Source organism: Psammomys obesus, unplaced genomic scaffold (genome assembly GCF_907164565.1).
Source record: "Psammomys obesus unplaced genomic scaffold, mPsaObe1.curated_primary_1811, whole genome shotgun sequence".
Taxonomy (NCBI): Eukaryota; Metazoa; Chordata; class Mammalia; order Rodentia; family Muridae; genus Psammomys; species Psammomys obesus.
This window is the reverse complement of record NW_026596131.1, coordinates 9,204,237-9,225,586: the sequence shown is the minus strand read 5'-3', so window position 1 is coordinate 9,225,586 and position 21,350 is coordinate 9,204,237. Positions and strand designations below refer to the sequence as shown.

The following is a 21,350-nucleotide window of genomic DNA, read 5'->3' as shown; positions in this document are numbered from 1 at the left end:
ATCCCGCCCCGCCCCCTCGCCATCTTGGATGGGGGCGGAAGTAGTTCCGCTAGGTGGGGAGCGGTGATGGTCCCAGGTCCTGCGCCACGGTGGCAGTGCTGCGCTTGAGTGTTTGTTTTTTTACTATTACAGCCTCCTCCTCGCTCCCTTCCCTTCTCCCTTCTCCTCCCTACTCTTACTCCGCCTGGTCCTTGGGTCGCACCCGAACCTTTTCCTGGGGAGACAGGAACTTCACAGGAGGCCCAATTATAGGAAAGACACACCCATGTCGCTTTGCCATCATTCTTAAGTGCGCACCTGTACCTGGCCAGACCATCCCATCAGCCAGGACAGGGCCTTAGGACCCTTTCCTAATCATCCTCGCCGGCTGAACATCTGAGTGACGGCTGTGGTCGACCTTGTGGGCAGCCCCAAGGCAGAGATGCTTGGGTGCAGCAGTCCCTGCCCCTTAGGTTTTAGGATCGTTGGTCAAATGCAACTTTATAGGAAGACTGTTTGTTGTTCGGAAAGAGCCCCCTTACGCAGGTTCCCTCTTAAAGCGTTTGTTTGTTTTATTGCTGGTTAGTTCCTTGGGTCTTCCATTTTATTTTACTGTTTAGTAGTCACAAATCATGTCTCCCCTGTTACAGTCCTCCTGCGATGGAGATCTGTGGGGAGTCCATGATACCCGAGTATTGGACACCCTAAGATTGACCCAGTAAGGAAACTTGGATAATCTGGCCTGCTGTTAGTAAGTCAGTTCATGGCCCTTCGTTTTGTAAAAGTTTACTGTTGAAGCATTCATACCTACTTAACGTAGAAAGAAAACAGTATTACGTGTTCAGAAGCCCCCTGTCACAGCCCCTGGATTCTTTTCCCATTCACCACCGTCACTATTTTGAGATGAATGTCGCAGCAATAGATTGATATCTAAATAAGCTGTTTGTTTATGACATTCTAGCAAGAACAGTGTTCCTGTTCTATGTACAACAAAAGCCCAGGCAATTTTATTTGCCTAGGGGAGGAGGGTTATCTCAGAATTTATAAGCCACTTGGCTGTAGATATTTCCTATTTCAGTGTTCCTTCAAATACTGAGCGCCACCTGGTGGCGTAGCTGCAATGTGCGGTCCTTCCTGTGGGAGCCCCAGTCTGCAGGCTGCAGCGTTGCTCTTTCGCTTCTGAGCCTGCACAATCTGTCTTTGTGTTTGGGAAGCGCATCTCTGTCTGGCAAGAACTTTCCCAGGACTACTTACACCTACTGTGTCTTCCTGGGACCTGGAACTGGTCCACAAGTTACAACTAACTGCCTGGGGCTTTGGGTGGTGGAGGCTTGGTATCGCCCATAGCATCTGTGCAGGAGTGGCAGGGACAGCGGCTGCAGCTGCAGCTCCCAAATGCCAGCGCTAGTGGTGGGTATCCAGAGATTGGATCACCCCATGGCATGCTTTGGATTGGGAATGTCCTCCTTTCCCTTGCTCCTGCCTCTTCAGCTTAGTCGCACACCGTTCCCAGCAGTTCGGCAAGCTGCTCCATGTCTTATCGATAATCCAGTTTCTCTGAGAAGCAGAAGTCTATGGCTTGCTCTGGGAGCCTGACACTTGCCCTCAAGCTTCCAGCTCCCCTCGAGTTAGGTAAAGCCTTTCCCACACTGAGGGGAACGTAGCAACAGATCAGTTGGTGTGGGACCAGTGGCTTCCTGTATGGTGGCTCCAGCAAAGGCTCTACTGCCCAATGCATTTTGAGATGGCATTGGGGTTTGCGATCTCAGGGTTTGCTTTCCCGGCTGTTGTGCCGTTTCCGTGGCTGAGTTCATCAGACTGGCCTGAAGATGCCACTGTTTCCCCTCTTCCTGCAGAGGTAACTGCTACTTGAGGCAACCTCCTTGATCAGATTGGCTCTGGCTCTTTTTAAAACTGCTAATTGATGTAGGAAAGCCCAGCCCACTGTGAGTAGTACTGCCCCTGTATGAGAAAGGTACACAATGTAGGCATTAGGTTATTGTGTAATTCAAATGCTGATTTCTGCATCCCCCGTTTCTGGTTGCAATTCTTGTTCTGAGAGTCTCCTGTCACACTGTTGTGTAAACACAATTGTCACAATTCCCCAATTGTCTCCTAGTATGCCAATAAAGAAGCTTGCAGCCAATTGCTGAGCAGGGAGAGAATAGGACTGGACTTCCTGGCAGCCAGGGAAGGAGGGGTTAGAAAAGGAAGTACGGGATTGAGCCAGGGATAGATATCCAGGAGGGACCCACAGAGAGAGCTCAGCAAGAAAAACTACAAAGTGCAAGTATCTTTGGAATGTACACTGGGAGGAAGCCAAATCAGAGTGTTAAGAAAAGAGTAATAACTGTTCAGTTCTTATGCTGTGAAGCTTGTTAAAATAATATAATACAGTCTCATTTATTTGTATGATAGCCAGGTTATAAGAGTAGCTGGGTTAAGAGAGAAACCGAGAAACAAACACAAATATATAAAAATAACTGTAACAACACAAGTCATTAGGCAGCATTCCTCCATGGTCTCTGCTGCAGTTCCTGTCTCCAGGTTCCTGCCTTGAGTTCCTGACCTGACCTCCCTCAGTGGTGGACCATGATCTGAAGTGTAAGATAAAATAATTTCCCAAGTTGCCTTTGGCCAGAATGTTTGATTTCAGCAAAAGAAAAGCAAACAGGGACTCTTGTCTTCAGAGCCTTGTTGGTCAGCATGACTCTAGAAGTCCTTATCGTTTACTGAATCTCCTGATTATCTTTAAAGAAAGATTTCATAATATCAAGATGACTCAGACAACACTGACCAGCATTCACATGGCCCCCACACTGCTCCCTTTACTCCACCCAAGGGGGCAGTCTCTACATTTGTATTTGACAGATTGGGGAACATGCTGTAGCCATGCCCGCTGGCCAAGTTAAAGGGGGGCACATTAGAGGAGGGTTGCCTTTCCAAGCTGGGGGCGTATTGTATCACTTTTTTTTCTGTCAGTGTGTACCCTTGCCTCACTGAGACTACCGAGGGGAACGTTTGTTCTCAGCTTGTTCTCTTGCTCCTTCACTCAGGCTGGCTAGGCACTCAGCATGTAACCCAGGCTGGTCGGAAATCCCTTGCAATACTCCGGCTTTAGCCTACTGAGTGCTAGGGTTGCAGGTGTGAGCCATTATGCTTGTGTTTTTTTGCTTTTGTGTTTTGTATGTGTGTGTGTTGTGGGGGAGAAGACAGGATTTCTCTATGTAGCTCTAGGTTGGCTTGAACTTGAGGTCCTCTTGCCTCAGCCTCTTGAGTGCTTGGGATTATAGGCAGGTGCCACCTTGGTGCTTGGCCCTTCCTTCCTTAAAAAGAAATCAACTTATTTTTATTATATGTGTGGGGGTGTTTTGTCTGCATGTCTGTCTGTGCAGCACATGCATGCAGTGCCTGTGGAGGCCAGAAGAGGGCGTCAGAACCCCTGGGAATGGTGCTTCAGGGGGAATCCAGGAGTCCTGGAAGAGCGGCTCCATCTCTCCAGCACCTCACCCTTCTTAATTGTTTAATAGAAATATAGAAAAACAGCCAGAAGGATGCTTAAGACAAAATCTTCCTGTACTTTGGGTGCCCTCCATAGGTCCACAAGTCAGAGGTTTGGTCCCTGGGGTGGTGCTTTTGGGATGTGGGGAGTCTTTAAGGGGTGGGGTCTAATGTGAGGTCACAGGTCATGGAGAACATAGCCTTGAAGAGAAATTGTGAGACTTTTACCCCTCTTGCTTGCTCCTTGCTTTCTGGCTATGAGGTGACCACTGTGATGTGCGACATCACTGTAGGCCCAAAGTAATGGGTTCAACCAATCACCCAAACTGAGGGGGAAAAGTAGCCCTTTTCTTTTTATAAATTGATTGCTTTGGGTATTTTGTTACAGTCACAGGAAGCAAATGAATACACATTTTTAAATAGATTTTCACAGATACCAAGTATCCTCCTTAGGACAGTCTGTGATCTGGTGCCTGGGAAAGGTCCCATGAACTTTGGCTCCCATACAAAATGACCCAGCTGATACTTCGAAAATATGTCATGCATTTAGGTTATATAATGGCACAGTGTCTACATAAAGGATGCACAGGAAAAAGCATGCGGGACTTCTAATCATCTGTTGCCAACTGTCTATGCTAGAGATCGAGCTCATCTAGATTCAGCTCCAATCCCTGCCCCAAACTCTCTTGGATGTGAGATGGCCATGTTCCTGCATATATGCATAGATCTGAAAGAGGAGCCTATGAGCTTTGTGTCCTGACTCCTCATGTTGGAGGTAGTGGTATCTTGGGCATGCTTAGACAGGAGATAGTCAGAGAGAGAGAGATTCAGTTCTGGCTGAAGGAGGAGGCAAGAAGGAAGGAGAAAAGGGAGAGGAGCAACACTGAGGAAGCAGAGGATAGACCGTGTCAGCGAAAGCCATGACAAGATGCACAGAAGGGCTGAATTCTACACACATGCCCACTGGGACTCAGACATTCGGTGTTTGCTCCTGGCTCAAGATGCCAATGGGATTAGTGCTTGCTGTCTTGGCGTCTTATCTTTATGGCAGCGTTTATCAGCTTGTGTCTGGGGGAGACATTTGTGATAGCAGGGGCCAGTGTTTGACTTGGCTGTTTGCAGATACCTGAGAGATTACTGTCCACTAGCAGCCAGGTAAGCATCATCTCTGGTGAAGGAGCCTGCGTGTCTGAGCTCCCAGGTCATCAGTGCTCAACAGTGCAGGGCCACTGTGACACTTCTTGTTGGCTGTGCACAGCTCCTGCCACGTGGACGAGCGGTCTGCCGGGTGCTGCAGGGAGCACTGAGGGTCTACTTTGGCTTGTCCTCTTGTACCCTTCCACTCCATCTTTACTTCCCAGCACTAAAGAAGAGAACATCTGGGGCTGGCCTCAGAGTCCTACCACTAAATCTACCAAGCTGTATTTTTCTTTTTGGAGATAGGGTCTCATATAGTCCAGGCCGGCCACAAACTTAATATGTAGCCAAGGATGACCTTGAACTTCTTATCTTCCTGTCTATACTTCTCGTGCACTGGGATTATAGGTGTGTACCACCAGCCTGTTTTATGTGGTGCTAGGGATTGAACCGAGGACTTAGCAGCACCCTTGGTGTCTGTGGTACAGCCACGTCCACATAAAACCATGCTTGCTTGGGAGTGTCCATGTTCTAGTAGGCAGAGCTTGTGGATCAAACCAAGCAGAGAGCCAGTGTTCACTCACCAGCCCTGGCTCACTGGTCCCTGTTCTTCTTCATCTCCACTTCCACCACTGTGAGTCAAACCACCAGCTTCTCAGCAGAACTCAAGTGATCTTGTAATTCCTCCAGTTTCTACTCTGTGTCCCTCTTTAGCTTCCGCTCCTCCATGCAAAAGCCAGCCAGATCTTCTCTGCTCACTTCTTTGAATGGTTAAGGCCTTGAAGAGCTCCTGTATATAACTGGCCACCCTTTATTTTTGGTCAGAGGCAAACCGGTAAAAACAATCACACACACACACACACACACACACACACACTCACTCCATTCAGCTCACTCCTCCTCTTCCCTCCATCAGCCACAGCCTCCCTGGTTTTTTTTTTTTTTTTTTTTTTTTTTTGGTTCTGTAAGCTGAGGCTTGGCCCCTCCTTCCCAGGACCTTCATTCTTGCTGTTCCTTTTGCCAGATCATCCTAGGCTGGGAAGCCAACCTGGGCCACTACAGGTGAATAACAAAGGCTCACACAGACCAGGTTCACCGGGTGAGCAGCCTTTCTCCGCTCTCACATCTGTCAATGCCTAAAGCTATATCCGGGCTCTTATCTTTATGGAGGAGGAAACCGGATCAGAGAGATTTCTAATTTTCTACAAATCATGAGGGAACAGCAGAGCTGATGTCTAAGTCAGTTGTCTGCCTTTGGAACTGGAGCCCCAGCCTCCATGTTTTATTGCCGATGTATTTTCATCGTAGCATTTGCCACTGCAGCCAAATATAAGGTCATTTATTTGTATATTTTATAAACATACATACACACATATATACATACATACATATACACATACATAAATATGTTTGTGTGTGTGTGACACAGTGTGCAGATAAAAGTCAGAGGGCAACTTGCAGAACTTTGTTCTCTCCTTCTACCCTCGGAGGCCCTAGGATCAAGCACCTTCACCTGTGCCATCTCACAGGTCGATTTGTATATTTCAAACCAAATATCTCTTACTACAGGGAACAGAGAACTGCACTGTCTTGTGTCTTCCTGAGCAGCCTCTGTCACATGACTGACACGCAGTATTTGTGGAATACATGAGTAATTTAATGTTGTAAGTAAGTAATTTTGGCATGCTGAAAAATATGTGTCTATGAAAATAGTCACACTACATCTCCAATTTCTAAAGGAGGGAGTAAAAGTTCATGTTGAGTTCATCTCTATTGTTTATATAAACATTATCATATATAATTTATTTTTATTTTATGTTCGTTAGTGTTCTGCCTGTATGTGTGTCTGTGTAAGGGTGTCAGAAGTCCTGGAACTGAGTTGCCCACAGGAGTGAACTGCCATGTGGGTGCTGGGAATTGAACCTTGGTTCCTTTGGAAAAGCAGCCTGTGCTTGTAACCACTGTCTCTCCAGCCCCCAAAAGGGTTTCTTTTTTATGATATATATGGATGCCTTTATTGTGCTGTTTTCATACAGGTAAACATTGATTCTCCGTTTGATCCTTTCCCAATTAGCCACCCCTCCCCTACCATCTACTTTCAGGTCTTTTTTTGGTGACCCAATGAATTTAATTAGGGTTGCTTTCAGGAGCACAGGTAAGGGGTTATTTAGGGAAGCATGGACAACTTACCAGTGGGAACACCACTGAAGAAAATGTCTCTCCTTTCCCTAGCACCTTTTAAGTGCTTAAAGTCTATAGGGAGAGGCGGGGTTGCATGACTCCTCCCCCATTCCTAGATCCAATCTTGTGCAAGAGTAATCACAACTGCTGTGAGTTCCAGAGTGTGTTGACTGTGCTGTGCTCCGAAGACAGTGTTTCCTGACTCTCCACCTCTTCTTTTCTTATATTCTTTCTCCTGGTCTTCTATGACTTTCTATAAGCCTTGGACATGGCAGTATAGAGATACATTTAAGGTTGAGCACTCAGCAGTTGCTCGGTGCTTAGAGCATTTGAGAGCCTCCACAGGAACTGTCACCCACTGCAGAAGGAAGCCCCTCAGACCAAAACAGACAGCAGCACTAATTAATGGGCAAGGACACATTATCAAGAAGGCAGTTTGACAGGCACATCATGTCCACTTAGCAGAACAACAGCCGTAGCTGTCCACTAGGGCCTCTGTCCTAATTTTGATTAGGTTTAAAGTACCATGAGTTCATTTGTATTCAAATCAAACATTGGCATCCACACCCCAAAGTGGGAGACACCTTTGCACTTTTGAATGTGGTGATTGAAATTAGGAAGATTCTGTTGCATATGGGCCTTCTGATCTGTTGTCTGGAAGTTTCTGGGTTGTGTCCGTTTACGTGTTTGTACCCCATAACAGCTGCACTGAATATGGTAATTTGAATGATAAATGTTGGCCATGGTTTTAGGCATTTGAATACTTGGTCCCCAGTTGGCGGCACTGTTTGGGGAGGATTAGGAGGTGTGGTCTTGCTGGAGGAAGTATGGCAGTGGGGGCAGGCTTGGAGGTTTCAAAGCCTCGTGCCATTTCCAATATGCTCTCCCCACGTTGTGCCTGTGGTTCAAGGTGTGAACCACAGCTTCCTGTGTCTGCAGACGTGCCTTCCATCTGCTGTCATGGCCATGTGGGTGTTGAGAACCAAACTCAGGTGCACCGAAGAAGGGTCTTTTATAAATTCAACATGGAAGTAGTGCAACCATTTGACCTAATGGACAACCCTGTGGAGTTGTCTTTTCTTTCCATTTTAGCATGGCCTCCAGGGATTGTACTCAGGTCATCACTTTGCACGGCCAGTGTTTACTCGCCAAGTCATCTCACTGCCCCCTTGCCTTCCCTTTTCTTTGTGTTTTTTAGTACAGATGGAGGAAACAGTCCCCTGCAATTGAACACCCATGCACTGAGGTTTCATTTTCCCAAGGGAGATGCAAAGCAAGATTATGAGTTGAGTCCTTGGGTGCTGACATCAAATGCCATGCAAATGCCTAGAAAGGCATCCGCCATCTCTGTTGCAGCCTGCAGAGGTCCAGACTATTTTCTGAAGACTCTTTAGGGTCTGGATCACTGTCACATTGGAAAGCCCCAAGGATCCCTCACTTGTGCTTGTCTCTTGCTCCAAGTGTTTATTCACAATTATTATTTGTGTGTGTGTCAGGGGTTGGGGGGGGTGGAGCAAGCTTGTGTGCACACCTGTATGTCAACACTCTCAGTCATGGGTTCATGTATGGAGTTGACATCAAGTGTCTTACTTAGGCGCTCTCCATCCTAGTCTTTGAGACAGGCTCTCTCACTGAACCCAGAGCTTACCTGTTCACCTGGCCTGGCTAAGCCATGAGCCCTTGGGATCTCTGCCTGTTTGTTTCTACTCCCAGCACTGGGCTTCCAAACATGCAGCACTGTGCCCTGCTTCTGTATAGGTGCTGGGGACCCAAACCCAGGTCCCCGTGCTTGCCCAGCTCTGAACCATCTCCCCAGCCCTGACGTATTTATTTTTTAATTGATCATGTCAGTGTAATCTATAGCTCATCTTCTAGTTTACAGTGCTGGTGACTAAATCCAGGACTCATGCATGCTGGGTAAATGCTCTTCTGTCACCAGGCTGTGCTCTCTGCTTCTGTTGCTGGGGATTGTGCTGGTGTCCCACATGCCATTCCAACAAGCACCTGGAGAAAACAGCGAGGCTGTTCTATGCATTCTATGCGTCCCTCTCCCCCTTGCCACACTCGATACGCAGCCTCTCTCTGCCCTGTACCCCCAAGGCAGCTTCTCTGTCTCAGTTGCCCTCCGGTTCCAGCTGAGGCCAACAAAAGGAGATCAAAGGAACCACTGAGATTTCGGTTGCAATTAGGCTGTATCACTTCCTCATGGTTTCTCTCAGTAACCTCCCATGACATCATTCTCTCCTTTATGCCTCTGCCTCAGGATTGGTTAAGGTGTCCTCCTTGACCTTGTCTTCAGGCCCATCCCTTGCTGACTTCCTTACAATTGCCCTTTCTTCTGCACGCGGTTCTTTTATGGCCTGCATTTCTCTTGAGTGTACCATTTGTTTCTGCTGGACCTGTGAGTGATATAGGAGATGACAGAGCTAAGATTCCTTTGTCTTAGCACCAAGTCCTAAGACTGGGCACCGTCCCGCAACGGAGGAGATGAAAAGGGTCTGGAACAATGGCTCAGTGGTCAAATGCACTTGTGTGTATTTCTGAGGACGTGGGTTCAGTTCCCAGCAGCCACATGGTGGTTCACAACTACCTATAACTCCCATTCCTGGGCATTTGATACCTTCTTTTGGCCTCTTCAGGCTCCAGGCATGCATATATACACACAAGCAAAATACTGACACACATAAATTAAAATTTAATCAGTGGCTGATTAACTTTGACCACCGAAGGTCAAAGAGGGGGAACAGCCTTGCCAGGCCACAGAGGAGGACAATGCAGCCAGTCCTGAAGAGACCTGATAAGCTAAAGTCAGATGGAAGGGGAGAAAGACCTCCCCTATCAGTTGGCTTGGAGAGGGGCATGGGAGGAGATGAGGGAGGAAGGGTGGGACTGGGAGGGAATGAGGGAGGAGGCTACAGCTGGGGTACAAAGTGAATAAACTGTGATTAATATAAAAATTAAAATTTAATTAAATAAAAAATTAAAAGTTAAGACCAAAGCAATCTGGCTTTATTTTGTTTAATTAAAGGTGTGATGACACTCACCTGTAGTCTGGCTACCTGCAAGGCTGAGGTGAGAGGATCATGTGAGCCCAGAAAGTTTAGATCAACTTGGGCAACATAGTCATTATAAAGAGGGTGAAGGGAATGTAGTATTTACTGGATGCCTCTGTGACAGACTTTTCACATACCTTCTTTTCTTACTTCCCTCCTTCCCTCCTTCCCTCCTTCCCTCTCTCCCCTCCCTCCCCTCCCTCCCTCCCTCCCTCCCTCCATCTCTCCCTCCTTCCTGCCTTCCTTCCTTCACCAAGATACTGCTTCTCTATGTAGCTCTGGCCCTCCTGGAACTCCTGACCTCCAAGTCAGAGATCTGCCTGCCTCTGTCTCCTGAGCATTCGCCACCACTGCCCCGCTAAAAAATATTTTTCCTTGGTCTAATCTTTACAAAATTTGGTAACGCACAAGTTGTCCCCAGTTTTGCAGATAAGGAGGTGCAGCTGTGGAAGGCACTCATCGACGGTCACACACCCTGCAGGTAGAAGTGCAATGTGGGATGTGTTGAGGAGCCTGGGCTCTGGGGTGGTCACCGAGTATGCTGTGCCTCAGTTTATCCATTTGTAGAACGGTAGTCACAGGAGACTCTTTTGGGGATTTAGTTAGATAAGGTATGTAAAGTGCTTAGTACAGGGTTGAGGATTATTTACTGTGTGTGTCTGAGTGTTTCGCCTGTGTGCACAGTGAGTACCACATGCCTGCCTGGTGTGCACAGGAGTGAGCTGCTGTGTGGTACTGGGAACCAAACTCTGGTCCTCTTTATGACCACTGTGCCATCTCTCCAGCCTTAGTTCTAATTAATTAATTATTTATTTACTTTTTTTTTTATATTTGAGTCAGATCTCACTGTAGTCTTGGCTGGCCTGGGACTTACTATGTAGACCAGGCTGGCCTCCAATTCACATAGGCTCTGCCTCCCTGAGTGTTGGGATTAAAGGTGTGCACCACCACACCTTCGATACTTTTTGATCCAGGGTCTCTCTAAGTTGCCCAGGATGGTTTTGCACTTGCTGCGTAGCCAGGAAAGGCTTGAATTTCTCATCCTTCTGCTGTAGTCTCCTGAGTAGCTAGGATTACACAGCCATGCCACTGGGCCCAGAGTCTAATTGATAATTAAGACTATCTAAGCAACTGGTAATTGGTTTGGATTTGAATGAAAGGAAAAGATGATAAAAATTGTTTATTGGACCAATTTCCAAACTCTTAGCATTTCTCTGTAATTTGGTTGTTACCAAGTCCCTGCTTGAAGTGTGGTTCTTGTAGGTCACACCTCTCATGGCCTGCCCTCCCCTGAGCAAACTGCGCTGTTTAAACAGTCCGGAGGGGAGCTGACAGAGTCACTGAAGCCCAGAGGACCAAATAAGATCTGAAAGTATCTGCCTGTTTTCAAGATTTTTCTCCTTTCCTCCCTCCTTGTCTACCTTCTTCCCTTCTTTGCTTCCTCTCTTCCCCCTTTCTTTCCATTTAAAGGCTTTTCACAGGCAGAGAGTTTTCAAACAAATGGCAAAATTCTATTGCGCATCTCTAGTTCAGGCTCTTGGGGATGGAAGGTTGGTTAAATCTGTTAAGATTCTAACCCATTTTCTTGAGCAGGTGAGAGCTCTTCCAGAGGTTAATAGGGACAGAGGAACATTTCCGTGGCAGTACTAATAAACAGACTTCAGTTTGAGTTCCTTTAAAGGAGAATGCAATTTTCCTCAGAAAGCACAGGAAGGCTGGGAAGGTGGTTTTAGGCTCTCCATTTAAAAGCGGGCAATGCGGGGATGGCAGATCAGCAAGCAAACCAACGCTGAAAATCGTCAGCACATATCATAAGAGCAATCGTAAGAGCAGAAAGAGCCTGGGGATGGGATAGGAGAGAGCTCTGTTGACACGCGTATGGGAACCTCCAGTTGTGTAGTAAGCTGTTTCTGCAGCCTGAGCTGCTAACAGCTTCTTCCGGATGCCCTGGGTCTCCTCACATCCACAGGGCATGGGAGGAGAAGGGAGGCCCCATTTAGCCTTGAAATCTATTGGTGGTGAGCCCAAACCACCAGCATGATCCCCACCACCCTCAGGAAAGGACACAAAACAGAGTCTGCAGCACTCACCACCCAGAAAGGGGTAAGCAGTATGTATGTGTGCATATAAGAATGTTCCTCTGACAGTGACTGGTCTCCTCTTTGTCAAAGGCTGCAACTATTTCTTCATGACAGCTAGGGAGTAATGGATGGATTGATTACAGATGAGGAAGCATGCTGAGAAACAGGCACAGCGTGAGTTCGGTGCATTTTAAACAAGTTTTAAAAGTAAGCTCATACACTCTGCCCACTGTTTTGTGTATGTGCGTCTGTTGGGTTTAAATGTGCTTGCAGGTACCTGTGTGTACATGTATGTGGAGGCTAGAGGTCAATGCTGGGTGTTTTCTTCAGTTACTGCCTACCTTTAAAAAAAAGCCTTTATGTGTAGGAATGCTTAGTCTGCATATATCTATGTCTGCATATATCTATATGCCTGGTGTCTGCAGAGGCCAGAGATCGTGCTAGGTCTGATGGAACTGGAGTTGTAGACAGTTGCGAGCCTCCATTGGACACTGGGAATTGGACCCAGGTCCTCTGGACGAGCAGCAAGTGTCCTTAACCACGGAGCCATCTCTCCAGCCCTTCTCTGCCTTGTTTTGTGAGACAGCAGTTCTCATCGAATCTACAGCCCACCAATTGGCCAGACCGGCTGTCCATCAATCCTGTGGGCTCCTCCTGTCTCCACCGCTCCGGCACTGGGATTATAGACTTGTGTTACAGCTTCTGGCTTTACCGTGGGTGCTGGGGTTCAGAACCTAGGTGCCCTGCTTTCACACAGGCCCCTAACTGACTGAGCCAGATCCACAGCCCCTGCTGCTTGCTCTTGATTAGTGAGATGTTCCCAGCATCTTGGGAACCTGAGAGGGAGGGGGTCTTCCAGTCTTTGGGGACAGTCGAATTGTCCCTTGTTTTTGGCCATTCATCAGATGGAGTGATTTGGCTCCTGGGACTTCAGTGGCTGGCCAAGCTGGCACATATCCTCTTCTCTGTTGGAACAGATGGGAGTCCAGTCTTGACTAGCTGTTTGTTCTAAGGGTCTTTTCCCCTTGCTCAACTACACATTGAACTCCTCATGTCAGTGTCATTTAAAGACCAAGAGATGGAGAAAGTGGTCCTGGCACTGGACCATCGACTCACGATACTCAGATTCTCCCCTGGCGTATCCCCTTGAACTCAGTTCCCTGCCATGTGTCCATGTGTTGTGAAAATGGAGTGCCTCTCATTAATAGTTTAAGGGAGGTATCATAAAATTGTTGTTTCTGTTTGTTTGTTTGAAACAGGGCTTTGTTTTTTGTTTGTTTTTTTTTAGCTCTGGGTATCCTGGAACTCATTCCGTTGACCAGGATGGTTTAGAACTCACAGAGATCTGCCTGCCTTTGCCTCCCAAGCACTGGGTTTAAAGGTGTGCACCACCATGGCCTGGCTTAGAATTCTGAAAAAGAGAAAATTTTAAATATTTTTATTTTAATTAATTCTTTATTGCGTTTAAGTGGGAGTTTGTCCACATGTATGTCTGTGTACCAGGTGCCTGCAGTGCCTGTGAGGACTGAAGAGGGCATCAGAACATCTGGGGCCATAGCTACAGGCAGTTGTAAGCCACTGTGTGGGTGCTGGGAATTGAACCTAGATCCTCTGCAAGAGCAGCCAGTGCTCTCCAGCTAGAAGCTGCTCCTCCTTTTATACAAATTTATACTTCCAGAGAGTACTTTCATGTTGTTTTGTTACTTTATTTTTATTAATTATAGTTTATTCACTTTGTATCCCCCCTGTATCTCCCTCCCTCCTCCCCTCCCAATCCCACCTTCCCTCTTCCCCACCTGTGTCCCTCTCCTAGTCCACTGAAAAGGGAGGTACTCCTCCCCTTCTTTCTGATCCTAGTCTATCAGGTCTCATCAAGAGTGGCTGCATTGTCTTCTTCTGTGGCCTGGTAAGGCTGCTCCCCCACTCAGGGGGAGGTGATCAAAGAGCAGGCCAATCAGTTCATGTCAGAGACAGTCCCTGTCCCCATTACTATGGAGGCCACTTGGATACTGAACTGCCATAGGCTACCTCTGTGCAGGGGTTCCAGGCCATCTCCATGAGTGGTCCTTGGCTGGAGTATCAGTTTCAGAAAAGACCTCTGTGCCCAGATGTTTTGTTACTTTTAAGACAGGTACTATGTTGCTCAGGCTGGCCTCAAGCTTATGATTTTTCTGCCTCTGCCTCCCTCAGTGATAGGATTACATATGTACACCATCATGCCTGGCTTGAGGACACAGTTTTGAAAGGTTGGGGGAATGAGGTAGATATAGAAAACAACTCTGATACGATAAATTGTAAATTGAGAGAAAGAGAAAGACACAGAGACAGAGAGTGCTATCTCAGAGGCATTGACTTTACCGAGAGTGTCTGTGCGTCTGTGGACCACAGTACTGTTTTTCCTTTGTCGTCTTACTGCATCCCTCCTGACTGGCCTCAGACTTCATGGCTCAGGTGATCTGTCTCAGCCCACAGCTGCACACCACCATCTCAGCTTTCTTGGTGCTCTTTGAGGGGAAGCCAGCTTCCCAAACCAGGCTCTCCCGGTGAAGTGGCTCGCTTCATTGGGGCTCCACGTGAGTTCTTCCTTGGTGTTTAGGATGCTCTTCATTGGTGCATTCTGGAGCAGCGGGAACCCACTAACATTCCAGCCAATTTCTATGTCTTCCCAGCAGCCCTAAAATACACTTCCAGTGCCAAGCCACATTTTGTGGCTTGTTAAGTTAGACTAGAGATGTTCCATCCTAGGAAGAATGGGTTTTCTTGGCTGAGAACATGGCCCCTGTGGGGGTTAAGATGTCCCTTCTGCCATCTTGGAGTTGATGAGAAAGCAAAAGGTGGCTTTATTAGTACCTAAGAGAAACTATTCAGGGAGGAAGGATTTATTCTGAGTTACAGTTTGAGGGGGTACATCATGGCCTCATGGCATGGTGGCAGGAGCAGGTGGGCTGGTCACATGACATCCGCAGTCAGTGAGCAGAGAGTGAGCCTTGAGGCCCACTTCCTCCAGCAAGGTTCTGCCTCTTACAGGCTCTATACCTTCCCAAGCATTGCAATCATCTCAGGACCTGGGTGAGCCTACGGGGGACATTTCACATTAAACCTTAACTGTAGGTTTATGAAGGTGCAGAAAAAAAAGGGAAGTGCCATGGTCTGTCACATCCCAGGGGGGTGGGAATGTGAAGAGAAGTTTAGGTAACTGTTTAATCTGCCAAAGACCTTTTAGGCAGAGGCTGCTGAGAAGAGTGAATCTTCTTTGAGAGGCCTTCTCTCCATCCACGGCTTCTGTGAGGCCAGTTCTTCTTGTCATTCTTTTCTAGCGGGCTCAATTAGCAATGTGGGTGCAGCTCAGCTAACCGAGTGATCTCAAGCAGGAACACTGCTCATCACAGGCAGGAGTTACATCATTCTCCCCTTCAGCTTATACTAATAGGTACTAGGAAAGCCCGTGAGGTGAGCTGATGGAGCCATCCTGAGCCTAGAGGTGGACTACAGCAAGACCAGGCAAGAGAGGCTGGAGTCTCTTGCTGTGGCATTTTAGGTGAGAATCAGAATCACATAGTCCCTCCCTCCATCCCCAAATAGGCTCATATGTATGAGTACTTGTTTCCCAGTTAGTGGAACTGTTTGAAAGGATTAGGAGGTGTAGTCTCATTGGAAGAGGTGTGTCACTGGGGGTGAGCTTTGAGGTTTCAAAAGCCCAATCCCAATTCCAGTCTGCCTCCTGCTTATGGTTTGAGGTGTGAGCCGTCAGCTGTTCCTGTTGCCATGCCTTCTCTCCACTAGCATGGATTCTAACCCTCTGGAACTGTAAGCCCAACTAAACGCTTTCTTCTATAAGCCACCTTGTTCTCTCTCTCTCTCTCTCTCTCTCTCTCTCTCTCTCTCTCTCCACAATAGAAGAGTGACTTAGACACTTGTGGAACTGCCCTCCTGGGAGAGAGGGAACCTCAAGCATATTCTTGGTGCCGGAGCGTCCCAGCTTCCCTGAGGTGCTCAACCTTAGATTTGTTTTAAGGAACTCGGGGTGTCTGTGATGCTGTCCTAGTTCGCTTGTCTTGCTGTGATAAGTACCATGACCAACAGCAACTTGGGGAGGGGAGGGTTTATTTGGCTTCCCTCAGGTTACCGTTATCGAAGGAGGCTGAGGCAGACCCTCAGAGCAGGAGACACCCTGGATGACCAGCTTGCTAGCTCACTTGCTGCCCCCCCCCACCGGCTTGCTCAGCTAACTTTCTTGTGTAGCCCAGAACCACCTGCCCAGAGATGGCACTGCCCACAGTGGGCTGGGCCCTCCTACATCATTTAGTAGTTAAGAAAAATGCCTCAAAGACACAACCACAGGCCAAGCTGATGAAGGGGACGCCTCACTGGAGGCACTTTCTCCCAAGGCATGTCTAGGTTTGTGTCAAGTTCACTGCACTTGTTGGGGACCCATTTAAAATTGTTTTCAGTGATTTTTCTGGAGGAACGTTGCTGTTAGCAGTATGTATGCTTATGCTGGTTGACTCAGACTCATCAGCTATCCACAGGCTTTGGCAACTCTATGTTTTGTTTGTTTGTTTGTTCTGAGACAGGATTTCTCTGTGTAGCCTTGGTTGTCCTGGACTCACTCTGTAGACCAGGCTGGCCTCAAACTCACAGAGATCTGCCTGCCTCTGCCTTCCAGAGTGCTGAGCTTATAGGTGAGTGCCACCAAGCCTTGCTGTGACCAATTTTTTTTCATTACTTTTATGCGCATTGGTATTTTGCATGCATGTATGTATATGTGAGGGTGCCAGTTCCCCGGAACTGGAGTTACAGGCGGTTATGAGCTGCCATATGGGTGCTGGGAATTGAATCCAGATCCTCTGAAAGAACAGTCAGTACTCTTAACCACTAAGCCATTTCTCCAGCCCCAAGGTGACCTGCTTGTAACAAAAACAGTCCATTGTGATTCAATCCAGAGTCCTGGGTGGAAAATTGACTCGACACTTGTATTTCTCCCCATTGTCGAATTATTGACTATTCCTAGATTTCTGTGTGTGTGTGTGTGTGTGTGTGTGTGTGTGTGTGCATGTTTGTGTATGTATGTTCATGTGTGTATACATGTTTGTGTATGGGGGTGCACACACCAGAGCACACACATAGAGTTCAGTGGACAACCTTGGGGATTGGTTCTCACCTTCTACATGGCTTGAGGCATGGTCCCTTGTTCATTGCTGTGTACACCAGGGTAGCCTCCCAGAGCTTCTGCGCATTCTCCTGTCTGCACCTCCCACCTCACTGTAGGGGTGCTGTAGACACTGTGTCCAGCTTTACCTGGGTTCTGGGCATGTGGACACAGGTTATCATGTTTCTACAGCAAGTGCTCTGCCCTCAAAACCATCACCTCAGCCCAAATAGTCCTAGATTTCAAATGTGCTCAACAAACTGTGATTTTTCCCCTTGTCACTGAAAGCCACTAGGGAGATGTCTACATTGAAGGTCTCACCTAACTGATATACAAGGTGTATGTGTATATGCATACCTCTGTGTGTGTACATCACACATGCCTCTCACAACTAGGATGCGTACCTCACATGTCTGACACACAGACTCATGCACACACATTAGTGAATGTGCCTATCACATGCATCTGTATGTATCCTGTGCAGCAGCCGCGTGAGGGAGTGTTACTTGTACCTGAATGCACACATGTCTCAAATAGGAGTAAGAACAGAGAGGGAGGGGGAACTGGTGATCCTGGGAGACTGTCCCCTGAGACAGCTAAGCATCGATCATGGTGTATGAGGACTGTTTGGATGGACTATCAATGTGAAAATTTATGCTTTGAGAAAAATGTCAGCTCTCTTAACAATGAGCTTAATTCTTTTACCTCAGAACAGGGTATCAACCCCAGTCACTGATCAGGGTTGGCATGGCTGGTCCCCTGCTGTCCGTGGTGTGATGGCCAGCTGCCTCAACCAGCTAATTGTGGATTTTGCGCCTGTGACACTAGCAGTTGCCCTTTGGGGCCCCTGCCCTGGCCCTTTTCAGCATCTTCTTTGTGAAAGAGCTGGGTACAGGGCTAGCAAGGTCTTCTTTGGTAGACCTGCCCCTGGGCTGGGCTCTCCGTAGACCTCCATGGTGCTTTCTTCAGTGGCTTCTACTGCCAAAGGGTATTCTCCATTGCTTAGGCAGCTGGGGCCCCTGGTAACAAAAACAGTGGCACTGAGTAACAGGGTTGGACCAGACCATGGCATGGCAGTTCTGATTCTTTTGAGTGTAAGCTGCCTCTCTCTCTCTGACCATATTTATTCACTATTTATTATTTATTTATTCACTATCTTTCCTATGTGCTTAGGTGTTTCACTTTCATGTATGTCTGGGCACCACATGTGTGCCTGGTGCTCACAGAGGCCAGAAGAGGATATCAGGTCCTCTGGAACTAGAGTTACAGATTGTTTGAGCCACCATGCTTGGAACCCAGGTCTTCCGGAAGAGCAGCAAATGCTCTTGACCTCTGAGCCATCTCTCCAGCCCCTTGTAGGCCAGGACATTCCTTTTCTGCTTCTGGTTCTGGTGGGAGCAGGAATGGAAGTGAGCATCTCTCCCCACTAGATACCAGTATCCCAGCAAAGAAGTCTGGTCCTCTCCCTCCCCACCTGTGCCAAGGAGAGAGATGCAAAATGAAGCTTGCCCCCATCCATGTGTCAGTACATTGGAAGCTGTGCCTGTGCCTTCAGCTCCCTCCTGCTTCTGTCTCAGTCCAACAGGAGGCAGGTGCTCATTGGACCAGGGAGCCAAGCCTAGCATTTCATTTTAATGACATTACACTCACTTCTTCCTTAGGAGAATCAATAACACTTTACAGTGGCTAGGTTAATGTTTAGCCCTGTTTTCAGGTGTAGTCCAGACATGAACAGCCGGAGACATGTCTGGGAGAGTGAGTAGATCACCTGCTAGCATTCAAGCCCTCTGAGTGCAGGAGGGGCAGGCAGCGTTGGAATGGCTGTGGGGGAGTCTTTGTCTTTGAGACAGTATTCTCAGCCCATTGGTTGCTGAGTCGAATAGTTAATGCCAGCTACAAAAGATTGTCCCCCTTAAGTAGAATTTCTTCCCTACATGAGTTTTGTTTCCCTAGGAAAACAAAAACAAAAATGATGAGGCCTCTGCCAATAGGATTGTTCCCAGGAATTTGCGCACAGAGGGAAAACAAACTCTTAAGTAAAGATTTGCTTTGATAGACCATTTGCCAGGGAATTTGTTACTTTGGAGCTGGCAAAAATGTGGATGAGACAAGTGATTGATTCTAAGTGATTACTTATAAGCTCAAGCACTGGGCCTGTCAGCTCTTACTATTTCTGCGAGGCTTAGTACACTTCAGAAGCCGTAATCAGATTTCCCAACTGCACACTCCAACTGCCATATGGATCCTCTGCCATATTTCTTCAGCAATGAGGAGAAGCTTGACTGTCACCAGTTCCGACTTTCCTTCATTGCACAGTCCCCTTTGGAGCTGCTTGGGAGGGGGTATGGATCTCACTGCCATTCCCTTTCTACCCACCCGGTGTTCCTACTGCACACCTCGCCAGCGCTGGACTCCCATGTAGGGAAGCTGGAGCCAGAAGCAGAGCTCACGGCATGCCATGGAGAGGTCAGATCAGTGTATGCCAACAGGCCCCGTCTGCTGGTCCACAGAGTCCCTGCTGCCTGCCATCCCACCTCCACTGTCGCTGTCACATCGCTGGAGTGTGTTCTTTGCTAAGGCACAAACTTCACACAGATTTCAACTCCACGGCTGTGATTGCTCAGCCAACATCACCCAGTACCCCAGTGCTGTAGTGTAACCCAATGGGTCTTTGGCTAAGTCTGCATAGGTTTCATCAGCCCTTAGCAACCCCTGCTGATGGTAGGCAGGGAGTAGTTTGCAAAACCATCTGACCATCAGGGATCACAAAGACAATCTGAGGCATTCATTAAAAAAAAAAAAGGATTTATTTTACTTTTAACCATGTTCGTGTCTGTGTGTTTGTGTGCACGTAAGTGCAAGTCCACAGAAGCCAGAAGAGGGTGTCTGATCCAGGGAGCTGGAGTCCCAGGTGATTTTGAGCTGTCCAAGGTGAGTCCTAGGAACCAAACTTGGGTATTTTGTAAGAGTAGCAAGTGCTCTGAGCCATCTTTCCAGCCCCAGTGTCTTACCTTTTATTATACCCTTCTCTCAGCATCCGTCGGATCTGTTTTCATGATGTCGAGTTGAAGCTGACTGACTTTTTGAACTAAAGTTGGGTTAACATTTACTTTACCAGGTTTGTTCCCATCTTTTAGATAAAAGAAATCCAGAGAACAACTCGTCTTTGAAACTGATGCTTTGGGGCCTGGAGAGACGGCTCAGTGGTGACGAACACTGGCTATTCTTATGGAGGACCCAGGTTTGACTCCTAGTACCCACGTGGTTACCACCATCTGTAACTCTAGTCCCAGGGAATCTAATGCCCTCTTCTGGCTCCCACTGGCACCAGGCATGCACACGGTACACAGGCATACGTGCAAGCAAAACACTCATATATATATATATATATATATATATAATAAAATATTTAAAACTTGTACTTAAATTATAAATATAGGTGTAACAGGTGATACATAAATTTCCATATCATGAAACCTGACTGCTTATCTGGATGGAATTAGTTAAGCATTAATATTGTGTGTATATTGTGTGGTGTGTGTGTGTGTGTGTGTGTGTGTGTGCCAGAGGACAGCCTTGAGTGTCAGTGCTATGCACATGTACTTTTTGTTTGAGGCAGGGTCTCATTGGTTGGCCTGGACCTCCGCCATGTAGGCCAGGCTAGTTGGCTAATGAGCTTCCAGATGTTCATTCCCACCTCCCCATCTCGCCATTGCTGGAATTGCAAGCACACAGCATTGCACTTGACTTTTCTTGTGGGTTTTGGGGATTGAACTCCTGTCCTCAAACTTAAAAGGCAAGCACCTTACTTACTGATCCACCTCCCAGCCCTGTACCATGGATGTTAAATTCCGCTTCTTTCTGCCTTCAAATGACTGTCCTGTTGCCCAGAACCCCCAGACATTGCCTAGACCTTGCATCTTGAGGTTATTGTTGGCTGCTTAAGATCAAAGCCTTGTTGGAGGCAGTTTCTCTGGCTTCAGGGACATGAACACTATAGAGTCACTCAGTTTTGGATTTCGTAGAGCCATTTCTCTAAGATGAAAAAAAAAGGGGGGGGCATTTATTTAAAGATGAGTATTTCCAATTGTGGTAATGGTAAAGGTGAATCTATAAAGTTTCTTTCCAATTTGTTCTTGTTTGTATTAAGGGGAAAAGGAAGCAGTGACTCACTGTCATGGCTGCCAAAAAGCCAGCCCAAAGCTGAACTTGTAGCTAACTTTGCCTTTGGTAATAGTCTGGGATTTTTCTGTATGCATCTGTCCTTGT

General features: G+C 47.4%; 1 protein-coding gene across 2 annotated transcripts in view; it reads left to right on the top strand.

Moving 5' to 3' along the window:
- Slc39a11 (solute carrier family 39 member 11) overlaps positions 1 to 21,350 on the top strand; it is a 379,750-nt gene that overhangs the window by 724 nt on the left and 357,676 nt on the right. The window lies entirely within an intron of this gene.